The following is a 15,009-nucleotide window of genomic DNA, read 5'->3' on the forward strand; positions in this document are numbered from 1 at the left end:
CACGGTATCATAGCATACATGCTACTAAGTTTTCACGCATCATTGATCTTCCGTCATTGAAATAGCGCCCTCTAAAGTTTCAAAAACGCTTACCTTTGAATGCCCCTCATTGCGTCATGCATGGCCAAACCCGTACCCTTTCTTGGATTTAGGGTCTTTAAGATATGCCCTTTCATGCCATTTAAAAAAATATATACCTTACAACTGACGAAATATCTGAAAAATGCTCCCGAAAATCAGCAAAATACCCAAAAATGCACTTTACTGCCAGCACAACTTCAACTTGCTCTTATTTCCTTATTATTGAAGCTTATTCTTTTTAACTTGGCAGATATGAGTATTGATATATACTTAAACAGTTCGTTAATGTTTTGTAACAGAAACTAACAAATTGCTGACGGTAGCTTAAAATTATTGTGCAAAACCTTCATTTTTAATGTCTTTCTTTATATGGCATTTACTTCCGGTCTATTGCTTCCACACAAATAAAAGTGGTATCAATGTCACCGCATTGGAATACTCTTTCCAGTGATACCAAATACGACATAGGTTACAACAGAAAATTTCAAGATAAGTCAATCTGAACACATGGTATACTGCTCACAATGCACACATTTTCAACAACCACGTATGGGCCGCCAATATGGTCTAAAAAATTTTACTCGAGAATGTAACTTCCTATGGACAGCAAAATGTGCTAATATCCAATTTGATTAACATGTAATATTTGTTAGTCCTCCCCTGCCACCGTTCCTCATCAAAATTCATTCTAATTTGGTAGACATGTTATCCATAATTAGTGACCATAACTTTAGAAATAGCGCCCTCTATTGCAAAGTCTTAAAATAGTTGAATTGCCGTAACTTCCTTTGAATTTATTTTTGTCTCATATTTTCAGGGTTTGCCAATTGTATCATTTCACATAATCTAACTGTGTTTTACGCATCAGCGACCATTCCTTTAAGAAATAGCGCCCTCTAATATTTTGAGAATGTATATCATCTACAGTTTTCTTTCTATCTCTTTTTGTTTCTTGCCCTCTATTAAATCAGAGGCGTCAATGCATGCACATCGTTCTGAAACGATTGCAGTTCTAGTTTTAACTTTCGCCTTGTTCTCAACCATCCATGGAACTGTGAATGACTCTAAACACGAGACACAAAGTCTGTGGTTTCTGCGCTTAGCTTATGTAAGATATGGTAAATTAGAAATTATCGAATAAAACATTCATGAAAAGATAGTAGGGGATTGGGCGGCTGCGGGAGAGAAGGGGCGTAGTTCAAGAAATGACGCCGCTCCTCTTTTTTTTTGTTTCTTAAGATGTAGACAATCACAATGAAAGCGATTCCAGGTCATGGGGCCCGTTGCAGAAAGAGTTGCGTTTAAACGCAAGTCAAAAAATCAATCGCAAGTCCCAAATGCGCGCTGTTGATTGGTTGAAAATCAAGTTGCGCATGATTTTTAGGGTTGCGATTGATTGCAGCTTTTTCTGCAACGGGTACCTGATGCCTTGCGCTAGGAGACACTATAGGCCCGTCCATGTTTCTCGATTGATTGTCGAATTACCTCGTTCTCGAACCCGCTCTCATCCAGGGGGCCGCGAAACCATTTTGAATGTGGAGAGGGGGGGGGGGGGGCTGACCAAATAGAACATCACAATCTGATGGTGATTATCGCACTTTTGTCTGCGTTTATAGACAGCTTCAGCCCCCCCCCCCCCCCGATCCCGTGTCCCCAGTCATCCAAGATGACGTCAATGCATCGCTAAACTCCGAACAGTTAAAATAAAATTAGGTGCTATGTCATCATGGGTGGAAATCTGTCCCCAAAGGTAGGTGACCATGGGGCTAGAAAAAAGGTTATCACCAAAAAAGTAAAGCAATTTTAACCAAAATCAACATTTGACAAGCCCCCCCCCCCAAAAAAAAGGTTTTCACCCCAAATGTAAGGTCATACATGTCTTATTTCGATCGTGAATGATGTATTTTTCTCCATCATAAAAGACCACAAATATTCGGGGGATATTTGATATCGTGTCCCTGCTAATATTTTTGGTATAGGGGACACGTCTCCTGGTCCTCTCTGGGATTTTTGCCCATGCCTACAGGGGTGGCGGAGCGAAGTTACAAAGGGGGGGGGGTTACGCACATGATTCATGAAACTTAAGGCACGTAGAATTATATATAAAAATGTTACATCTTTGAAATAGTTACCTATTAGGGGCACTGATTCTAGAAAGGGCACTTACAAGAAGGAAAAGGGGGCACTCGTTAACACATAAAACGGGCCCTTCTCATGTGAAAGGGGCACAGAACACGTTTTTGAGGGGGTATTTTTGCGGTAAAAATTGGCACTGATTCGAAAAATGACACTTGCTTACACATAAGACTCCTTCTCAGGTGAAAGGGGCACAGAACACATTCGAGAGGGGGCATTTTTCTTGCGTAAAAAGGGCACTTTTTTAGTGCACCTGGGGGTCGATTGCATGACATGGACTCTGCTTGGAACAGCGTTATTAGTATATATCTCTATGGCTTGGAACTTATATCGTGTCGCCGATTGATTATGGTTCGCCGTATGAGACGCCTTTTAACAAATAATCAGCAAAACTTTTCTTTTATTCATTTCAACATGGACTCAGGTCCATCATGTCCATGATTATTTTAAGTGACCGAAAATTGTTGCTAAAAGTAATATAATATATCGTATCTTTGTATAGAAATGGATTTAAAAGTGACGTCAACAAATCTAATTTGTGATCCCATTAAAAATCGGTTTAAGTTTTGCTTACTCTTAGAGAGCGGGGAAGGGGGGAACAAAATAGGGGAGCAAACTCAGATAAAGGAGGGGTGTTAAGAAGTAAAATTTAGTAGGATAGGACGGAAAAGGGGGAAGGATTAAAAGGGGGAAGTGTGAATGTTTTGATTTATGATTCTACACAGAGTGATTGGCAGGTTTCATATTTTCAATCCATTACGGGAAGGTACTCTAACCAACTACCCCCCGAGCGCCATTATAATACATACAATAGGAATGTTGTACATGGGCGGTATAGTAGCATGTAAAGTCCCAACACATCCATATTGATACTGCGTCTTAGGGTATGATAATAGGAATAAGGAACAGGATTATAAAACTGTAAAGGAAATATCATCGCCATTAGCGATTGCAAACAAACATTTTAATCGACAGATATAGACGTCTGAAGACCTAGAAGTATTATCGTTTAAAATATGAAAGGATAGAAAGGGGCAGACCCCCCTTAAAAAGGCATAAGCGTGGGTCCATTAAAACTGTATATATACAGACGCGCAACTTTTAGTGTTTTCAAACCACCCCATAGTAAACATATTCATATACAGTATGCCACTTCTTCTTACAAGAGTGAGCATTATCCATTATCATACAAAAATAATGCCAAAATAATGATTCGGTATGAATCCTGTCTGAAAAATAAAACAGTTTGGTTAGTTATAAACTTTTATTAACACAGCCGAATACTCCTCACGAGGTTGATAATGAAGTGTCATGCCACGGTCAAACTAAAGGAATCCAGTGTTACGATTGATCTGGGGCCCGTTGCAGAAAGAGTTGCGTTTAAACGTCGGCCAAAAAATCAATCGCAAGTCCCAAATGCGCGCTTTTAACTGGTTGAAAATCAAGTTGCGCGTGATTTTCAGAGTTGCACTTGATGGCAACTCTTTCTGCAACGGGCCCCTGATCCGGGATCTGATCAACCTCAACTATATGGAAATCCACCAACGTCATAATTTGTTACAGGAACTTTGCCCAGTTTCCTTTTTCAACAAATAGAACCACATTGACTTTTTAAGAAAACATTTAATGTATGAATAAACAGCAAATCTAGAAAAATCTTTTTGCAGAACTATTCATTTTAGGTGTTGACGAAGCTGGCTTTCCATACTTGTGGTTTATAGGATCAGTCGTAACTCTTTGTAAGACGGGATCCAGACCGATCAAAAATATTACTTTATTGAATGTCCAATGACATATATGGGCGGAAAGCCCAGGGGGGGCAGACGGACGCGTCCCCCTACCCAAAATAGTAGGGGACACAATATCAAATGTCTCCAGTACACTGCGAAAACACCGGTGTTGATTTAACACCAGCCCGGAATCTCTTCATTATGTCCACACCAGAGAAGTGTTAAACAACACCAGTTTGGTTTTGGTCCAACACTTGATAGGTGTTTATACAACACCAATGAGTATTAAAACAGCATTGGTTTGATTCTAAACTGGTGTTGTTTCAATACGTTTCTGTAGGTTCCGGGCTGGTGTTTTTGCAGTGAACTATGTTTGGTCATTTAAGATAAAGACAAATACATCATTCACAATCGAAATAATACAATGTATTTTGGACTAAATGACCTCACATTTTTGGGTGACCCCCCCCTTTTTGTTTTTGCTTGTCAAATTTTGTTTTTGGTTAAAACGACTTTACATTTTTTGTGATAACCTTTTTTTTTCAGCCCCTGGTCCCCTTACCTTTGAGGACAGATTTCCTCCCATGCCTACAGGTACACAATCCAGGACCTCTCCCCCACCCCCATCTCGCTCTACCCCCTCTCTGCCATTCCGCTCTCTGTCTATGATTTAATTTTCAGAACATGTTTTCATTCACGTCATTACGACACTAACGCCCCATCGCTTCTCCTTTCATTATACCATTGTCTACACTTTCGAGTCTGGTGGGTTTTATGGTCTGTTAATTTGCTTACGTTACAAACGGATTTTCTTCAAATCTGTCCACCCCCCCACCTTATCAATTTCCCGTCCCCATTTTAATTCTATTTTTCTCTCTTCTTTTCTTTTCTATGCAATGTGTTTCACTTTCCGTGAGGATGCGCAGATCCTGACGGGTAAGAGTGGTAGAGTACAGCAGCCCCCCAATTTTTTTTTAAACTTATCATTTTAATGAAAATTCTAAACCAATTTACAGCAAACTTACGGGAAGTATACACAACGATTTTCAATTTCACTTCGAGAAATGCAAAAGCACCCACACAGCGGTCCTTGCTCCACGATCCCCTCCTTTTCTATTTTTTTTGTTTTGTTAATTAACTTCATTCCATATCTTTTTTACGGTACTTTCATCCAGACAAGGAGAAAGAAAGAAAAACGGAGGGAACACTAAACAAGCCAAAGGAGGAAGTGAGAGAAACGATTTCATGACAAAACAAAACTAAAAAAAGGGATTTATTTATACCTTAATTGGATTCGATAATGGCTCTCAAAACGATATTGTTCTCACGTCAGCCAATGATTACATTTCAAGTGCCAATAAAAAGGGGCCATAGTTCAAAGTGCGAGTAATGACAGACGCCTGAATACCTATTGAAAACATGATATGATTAATTTATGTGTATCATATTTGTATAAGTATGAATTGGAGCGGTAAAATGCATTTGTCTGTTGTCATCAACGAATGAAATGACAGCTCGTGACAAAACACGAAATCCCAAAGAATATAGCGTGTGTGAGTGTGTGCGTGGGTGTGTGTTGGGTCACCTGATTGATCACGTGGTGGCTTTCTGAGTATTGTTGTCTGGTCTGACTAAATATAGATCTGTCGGTTTCGAAGCGCATCAAAATACGTCACGCACGTTTGACAAACTTGAATAGTGAGCTGTAGAATCCTCATCTGAATGCGGTTATACCATTGTAAGATTTAAATGAAATCTAAGAAAATTAATGACTAGAATAGAAAATAATAATCAACGACTTGATTACGTTCACCCCTTGCCGCACTTTTCAATTGTCACCCCCCTGCCCTACTTTTCAATCACCGAAATCACCCGCCTCGTTTCACAGCATGACTTGTATGAGCAATATATGCCACACTGTTTCTAGTTTTGAAATGAAAAGCATTACAAATTATATCATGCACTGCGGCGGATTCAGAATAGACCATTACGGGGGGTGGGGGGCAAAAGGGGCCTACCTTTTCTTCCAGTATTTTCTGACCCCCCCCCATAAAGTAGGCCGAAGGTAAGATTTTTTTTTTACTTTCCCTTCGAAAATAATTTGTTTATACTTGCCTCTGAGTTGCGTTTGGTGTTATGCGCAGTACATAAAAAGAATAAATCACAGATTTAAGAATTTTAACTTAAGGTCTGCTTCAGTTAGTTCTTACATGAAAACAAATCACATAATATAATCGTAAAATGGACCATCACAATATTTACAAGTAAATGCAAAATTCTAATAAAAAAAAATCAATTTAACGATAACATAATTCCAGTCATCCACCCATGGTGGCTAACGTTCGTCAATAAGAATGTCTTGGTTTAAGTAGTAGACAGAGGTTAACAGTATTCATGGTAAGCAGCTATTATTCAAAATAAATATTATCATGCAAGGCGAAATTAATGTAGGTTTATTGCCCCCGTTTAAATAAACTCAACTTAAGCATAATAACTTGAATCATATTTAGAACGAGGGCAAGGGCCACAGAATTGGCAAGGGCGTACACAGGCCCGGGCGTACATCAATCTCAGACAAACAAACAGAAAATGTGATTCCATATTTTATTGTTTGCTTTGTCATATCCCACTAGCTAGACGAATCAGACTGGTTAAAATCGAGGTTAACGTGACATCTTTCAAGTTTTGGTTTGTCTTTTCTTTTCTTTTTATTCAAGTCTTCCAAACACAATGTACCCGACAGTAACGCCTTCCAAAAATCAAGGTAAAATCAATCACCTCTATACACAAAGCCCCTAATAGTAAGGCGAGACGTTGGAGAAACGATGAATTGCCAATTCGTCTACTGCAAAGTCGTTCACCCGGCACATGGTCTACCTTCATTTAGTCTAATGCCATTCCGTCCATCAACATTTTTTCCAGGTTAAACCATTTGGTCCAACCATCACTTCGTCTAATCACCAGTTCGTCTATGACCATTTCGTCTCATAACCAGTTGGGCCCGATTAGACCGAATGGTACACTGTAAAAAATATTGGGTAAATTTTTTACCATCACGAGGGTAATTATGTGTCTAACCAATTTTGGGCAGTATTTTACCCAATGCCGGAAGCATATTGTCCAGTAAGGGTTAAAGAATAAGCAGCAAAGAATGGGCAAAATTTTTCATCACTTTGGATAAATCAAAATACCCAAGAGAAATGTCCAATGTTGGTTGGACACATAGTTACCCTCATGGAGCATTTTACCTTATGTTTTAGAGTGTATATTAGACAAAATGTCTATTGGACCAACTGGTTAGATGAAATGGTGAGTGGACGAAATGGCGATTCGACCAATTGAAAATAAAACATGGAAACGTACTCCTTCCAACAAATAAATAAATAAACAAAGAAACAAAGTTAAATAAATATAAAAATGAATAAGTAAATGAATAAAAAATGAATAGACAATTAGATAAATCAGATGTAAAATAAGAAAGTTATGACGTTTCAAAGTTTCGCTTATTTTAAACAAAATAGTTATATGAACGAGCCAGTTACATCCAAATGAGAGAGTCGATGATGTCACTCACTCACTATTTATTTTGTTTTTTTATTGTTTGGATTATACAATATTTCAATTTTTACGAATTTGATGATTCGGACCTCCTTGCCTGAAACACAAAATGTTAAAATAATGGAATTCCACGTGTTCAGGGAGGAATGAAACTTCATTTCACATGACAATGACAAGAAAATACAAATATTTCATATAAAATACAAAAGAAATAATGAGTGAGTGATGTCATCAGTTCCCTCATTTGCATGCAGACTGAGATGTGCATATTATTGTTTTGTGAAATGAAGCAAAACTTTAAAATGTAATAACTTTCTTATTTTACATCCGATTTTGATGACATTTTCAGTGTTATGCTTGTTGAATTTTCCTCTTTTATTCAAATCAAGTTTTTGTGTGGGTGGACTTGTCCTTTAAAATTATCCCTGATAATTCCCATAATGCAACGTTTTGGATAATTACAAACTTTATGATACACACCAAATAGTAGATGGTGTTCACCGGTGAATTCGAGGGGGACTAAATCAGTCATCATACACCATGTGTTTAATTCAGTGTTAGTTTAACACCCATGACTGTTCAGTTATTACCCCACCTTTGGTGTTATATGTTCACGCACAGTGGTGCGATTTGTTTACACCTGGTATATATGGCAACAACTGGTGTTTAGTCTAACTCTTTTGCTCTTCAAAAAAGGAGGATATTTCCACGATCGCTGTTAATGCTATAAAACAGATCACACAATCATCAAACCCTTATAACCCAACCCTCCCAAATAATAACCATCGATAAAAAATGGGGGACTTCCCCGGAGACTTCCAAACTATACGAAACAAATGATATGAAGAATTACCCCCCCCCCCCGTTACACAGAATTGCTATGTCATAGCAACAATGCACGTTTTATATTTGTTTTATATGTATCAGAAAGGGGAAATCGTGCAGCCGACGTAATAAATTTGAACTTTCTTTTCTTCCCATAATTGAAGCCATCCATCATCTACGCCATCATAATTCATTACAATTGGGTGAGAGGGGGGGGGGGGGGGGCTAAATCATAATTAAGTATTTTTTAAAGATGTCTTGTTAATATATTTGTGTCATTACCTTGCCTTTCAACAATTACTCGTAATATTAATAAATAAATGATAATCACCATCATCGATGTGGATTAAGCTGGTATACACCGAAGAGGGCGATATAACAATCTGTATTTTGTTTAATAATTTGGATAATGGAATAAATTGACATACCGGAACTGCTCCCTTTCTCCACTGTAAAAAACCTTGTTTAATATTCTAAGCATGTTGTCTAAACCAGTCTACTCTAACTCTAACAAGTTGTTTAAACTCAGGTGTCTTAAACATTTGCAAATGATGCATGGGTAGAACAACTCCTCGTGCTCATTGGGAAAGTTTTCTTAAGGAAACGAGATAGAGAGAGAGAGAGAGGGGGGGGGGGGGGTGGCAGGTTCTTGCTTGGAAACAAAAAATGTTGAATTATTGCCAGAATACTGACGAGCAAATAAAAAATAAGAAAGATAAAGTTATCACTCCTACAATGCTCGTAACTTCCTCCGGAACCAAACTGACAAATACCCCCCCCTTCCACAAAACGTCTTCAATTTGAAAATTTTGTCTATTTCCACTACCCATTCCCACCATCAGGCGGGGGGGGGGGGCAATGTATAGGGTAAAAATCATGTATCTATTTTGTGATGATTTTATAAGTTTGAATATGAATCTGTAAACAAGAAGACAACATAGAGTTCATTCTCTTCAGCTTGTCAAACAGTATTTTTTAATGCATTTTTTTTTGGGTGGGCCTATTGATAAATCCTGGATGCACCTCTTGTGCCCCATCCCATTTCACCATGGCAACTACTTCACCACCTCACTGTATCATAATTTCGGGATAGGAAGGAGTTAAAACGGGGGATTCTTTATATTTAGCCAATTTTGATAACACAACGGATGACAAATTATCTCAAGATCGATTTAACAAACAAGTGGAACGCCTCTGGCAGCCTCGCCTGCATTACGTGATTCGATATAGCAGCAGTGCCGACTTTGAAAACAGCTATTGAATAACTATTCACAAAAATAACATTCATATGATAATAAAATACTATGTCCATCAATCCCAAAATGACCTTTGAGTTGACCATGATCATGTGACCTAAAACGTGTGCAAAACAATTTTTCATACCCGATTACCCTTATGTCTGTTTCATGAAGTTATGAAAATACCCCTAACACGGCCAATCAAAAATTCATTGACCTTTGATATTGGTCATGTGACCTGAAACACGCATATGATATAAACTTTTCAGTTATGTACACAATTCCAGAAATACACCCGACATTACAAGTTTGTTGACCCAAAGTGACCTTTGAGTTTGGTCATGTGACCTGAATCTCGCACAGGATATTTAGGGATACTCAATTGCTCTTATGTCCAAGTTTCATAAACTAGGTCCATTGACTTTCTACCTTTATGATGACATTTTCTAAAACTTAACCTTGGTTATTTCACAGTTAACGACGCCGCCGCCGTCGCCAAAGCGGCACTTATATTTTGCTCTGATATGCCGGCGAGACAAACATTGGAGAGTATATTGTAATTTTGTTGATGTTCCAAGGATAAGAATAAATGATAAATGGAAATGCATTGGTGCTTTCAAATTTCACGGTCCCTTGACATATAGCTTAACAATCGATCGGGGGGATATTCACGATTGATCATATATAATGATCAATGCAATCAATAACATTGTAAAGATCAGTCCCCTGTTACTAGTAATTGCTAAACGATATGATAAGGGCCTCAGGCAAGGGGAGGGGTGTTTTATAAAGCTGTTCAGGTTCGCGAGTTAAAAGCGACTTCAAGAATGACTGCTGATCCTTTGATGTGGTAAATGGTATACACCAAAATGTTCATTGGTGATTATTTAGCACGTAAGGATCACCAATCATTCTTAAAGTCACTCTTAACACTCTTATCTCTATGAAACGCCCACCTGGGGAGCATTTTATGAAAGGACTTGTCGGACGTTTTATCCGACAAGTCCTGTTTAATCTGACAGTTACCATAGTAACAGTGCTTTTCAGCCAATCAGAATCAGGGAAAGTTGTCAGATCTGAGAACTTGTCGGATGAAAATGTTGATGGAATGCTCCCCTGGTCTTACAATTTATTACAACTGATTGCATAGGTTATGTGTGATCAATCGTAAAGATCAGCCCTAATCTATAAGCTCTATGTAACAGGGCCCCATATTAGATGATATCTCCCTAACATTCTCAAGGAACCTTCTTCCTCCAATCCAAAACAATGCCCAGGTGGCAGTTTAAAAAAGACTCAAATGGAATATTGAGTCATGCTCATCAACTTACACATTATTCATTAATGCACTGCAGTAACATGCCCCCCCCCCGTGTGATCTGACTAAATGACCAACTAGGAATTGAAGAGTGACTGTAAGTTACACGTAGTGAACCCCCATAGTAACAGGCCATCGCACACCCAAGGACTGGTCTTTTGACTCAATTTTGGAATAAGATGTAGTAAAATTTGATGCAAATACTGAGACTTGGAATATCTGTGTAAAGTTCCTAATCATCAGACAAATACTTTCAAGACGTTCAACTCTGTGACTATACAACTACCATCCTTATCAGAATAAAAAAGCGAATTGAATATCTAGTCGCAATGACATAGCAATTTTACTAAAAAGAAAGGAGTTACATTACTTTTCTTACAATTAATTTGAAAATATACTTTTCATTTACATTTTCTGGAAATGAGCAAAATTCGATTTGTTCCAAAATCAGATTGAAGAACAGGACTTGTGAGTAGGCCTTTAGACAATAGAAATTATCACAAATGATACACAGGTTTTGTATGTGAAGCATCTTCATATTTACTCTTTTTTATTTATCATCAATTGCTGCTCAGTTTTTAACTGTAAACTCTCTTTTTTATCATCCTTAAAGACAATGGCTCAAACAACAATATAATTATATGCCATTCAGCCTTGTTCGTACACTCAAACAAGACTTTGGAGATTTGTTTTTTTTATCGTTTTCTTCATCATATCACCATTACATTTTCTTCAGCATCACAGAACAATTTTCATGGCATGCAAAAATGAATAAATACACAAATAAAAAAATGAAGAAAAAAATTACATACCACATTAATCATTCATAATCAATAACTTCATAAATTCTTTTTTTCCCCTAGAACGGAAAGTGTATGACGACAAGAACAGATTCATATTTTTTTTACTCTCCCTTCTTTTGTTTGAGGCTAGTACAGAAAATGTTGAACAATGACAGACAGGCCTAGATCAATTTTAAACAAAGATTTTTTTTTACCTCTTGGCCAACAATATAATAAAGATTACAATGATTACATTGCATGTGAACAGAATTATTTCATAAATCTTCCAGCAACTTTAAGCTGCAGGCATTCTTTGTTAAAAAGCTTTTTTTTTACCACGCGACTGAAACACTATCACATGCTTGCTACTGCAGCTTCACACATGGAATATCTTTTGGAGTTTTTTGCTTTCAAAATGAAGGGATCAATATTTTACACAGCTTTCCTGTGTATATTCATTGCTAGATTATTGGTAACATGATGAAGCACATTACAAAAAAATGAATAAAATTGGTGGGTTATCATTGAAGTTATTCTTTGGTCTGGACTATTGGTTCAACCCCCCCCCCAAAAAAAAAAAGAACTTATTAGCCTATTCTAGATAACCTTTTTAAAATGCCTGATTTATGTCAAGCAATCAAACATTTGGTAGAAATTTGAAAAAGAAAAACCAACAACTTCCTGCTAATGCAAATGGCATCTGTACTGTTTGCTAAATGGCCCCCAAACCCCCACCCAAAACAAGTTGAAATTAAGGAATTTTGAAGTCAGGAAGGCCAAGTAAAATCAGTCATAAAAAAGGGGGAAAATGCAATTGATTTGATGATCCAAATGAGTTATATTCTAGTTAGGCTAGTATGTCTGTTTTGAACCGTCAAAATTGACTAACGCATCCTTTACGTCACATCTGTTCTTCTTTTCGCTATACTCTGGACACACACTTATTAAATGAGAGAAGACAGCAAGATCATGTCTTCTAATTCAAAGGTATCTGCTTGGCAGTAGTATATACTGGAACACATAATGAACAAAATAATAATCACATTAATTATTTCAACTGATCTTCGATATCCTCAGATATCTGTAGAAGTATCTCGCAAACATCATTATGAACAAGATACAAAGATATTATTCTTTCCACATGGATAAATGAATGACTGAAAACAGAAAACAATACAACTTATGATTGGTAAATGAAATGAAAACCAGATCAAGAATGCACGGATTGCACAAGGATTGAGTAGCAAGTAGTGGGATGTATCAAGTGCTGTTCGTTCCAACCAACCTAATTGCCCAACATAAATCAATCAGTATGTCATGCTTGGCGGAAACACAATTTGAATATTTCACTCAAATTCATACTAAATGTTCACTTTTTAGGACAAATTATTTCAAAATACAAGAATGCAAATGGTCTTGTAATTACTAAAATATATTTTTAACATACTAAAAACATAAAGAGTAAAAAATTCATATCTATGATATTTGCCATAAATTCAATTAATTCAAATGCAAATGGTCTTGCAATTTTTATATTTTTTTTCAACATACAAAAAAATTCACATCTATATTTGCCAAAGATTCTATATATTAAAATGCAAACCTCTAAAAATAATGCAAAGAAATAATTAGGGAGAATTGCTCTTTATATACCATTATAATTTTATAATTATGATCAGAGCTCTTTGGATACAATACACCAACAAGGGTTTGGATATGTATTTTTTTTGTACAAAATAAACACAAAAATAGGTTTTAAATCATTTTTAAATAAAACATTCAAAATGATGTTTTAAAGATTTTTGTTGTGTCAATCAAACACAACACCTACTCACAGAAGGGAAGGGGGAGAGGGGGGGTGAGTTAACTGTGAGAACCAATCCCTCTCTGTCCCCTTTATACATTTGATACATCCCAAAGCTTGCGTACTCTGAAGTATCGTTTCTTTAGGTCGATACAAAGTATGCATTCTTGAATGGTATATATCCACCGTCTTCTTCTATCAAATTACTAATTAGTCAACAAAGAGAGAAATGAGACAGACAAAAGAATAAAATTAACATAAAAACTGACATCAAAACCAATTATGATGGTTTCATTCACTAGAAACGGAAATGGACAGGGTCATTTAAGATCACTGTAGCAAGATTCGTCTATTTTTGTACTATTAAGAGAAAAAAAATTGAAAAGTTGGTCACAATAACAGAATTATATTCTGTTTTTGGTTGGTAAATGAGCAAGAAAATGAAAGCGGAAATGTGATATTTGATTTTTTTTTAAATAGCTGTGGATAATCTTAATTTCCTTTCTTTCATCCATCTCTCTCTGACCAAAATGGAAAACACATAAAATTCAATCACAATAAGGTTTAACATAAACTCCTTTAGATACAAAAATTAGCAGATGAGTCGGGGTCTTTTGGCTTTGGTGGTTGGCATAATAACTAGCATGATAAATGCAAAGAAAACAATAAGATATAACATTGTTTTGAGAGGATTTCTATAAAATACAAACTCACACACTTAGTTTAGCTGGCTTTCAAAGATCCGCTTTCCCTTGGTCTATGACCAAATTAATAGAGTTATGGTAGCTTTGAAAGTTCCAAGACGCTCAGACGTTAACAGAGCCTTTAAAAAAATTATGCCAGTCAGAACCGGAAAGTTTAAGTAAAAATCCTTCCATCTGGCTTGTTACAACTGATATATGAACTATGCAGGTGCTTCGGGGGGGGGGAATGTTTGGAGATTGTCATGGAAAAGGTTGGTGCATCTCATATTCTGATGGGAAATGCCAATATAATAAACTTTTGGTATGAATAATGGTGATGGATTTTCCACGAATATATATCAAAATAAATTTAATATCACTTGCTGGTATGTTACAAGACAGTAATGCCCTTTGAAACAATATGAAAGATACATGTATGTGTAGGTCTTATTTTTTTAAACATAATTTTGACAGCGAATACCTCCAAGATGTTAAAACCAGATGTTACAAATAGTTCCATCTTTTTCTATTGTCAACAAAATTTTCAGAAAAATATATCTGAACAGGATCAATTCTTTAATATTGTTTAAAACGACTTCTTGGGTACATGTGATTGTATCACATTTTAACATGAAAATTGAATAATAAATTGGATGTGTAAGAGTTGGTGTATGTGTCAATTCCAAAAGTTAAAAAGGTTGTCATCAACCTTTTTTTTTCCCCAATGCAAGGACAAATATTGTAATTGTAACAGAATGCAGATCAACCGGATAGTCCTGTAGTTGTGGTTATAAAAAGAAGAAAAAATGCTCCATCACATAAAAATATGCAATTAATAACTTAACAAGCATTGG

This window comes from Lytechinus variegatus, chromosome 2 (assembly GCF_018143015.1).
Source record: "Lytechinus variegatus isolate NC3 chromosome 2, Lvar_3.0, whole genome shotgun sequence".
NCBI lineage: Eukaryota > Metazoa > Echinodermata > Echinoidea > Temnopleuroida > Toxopneustidae > Lytechinus > Lytechinus variegatus.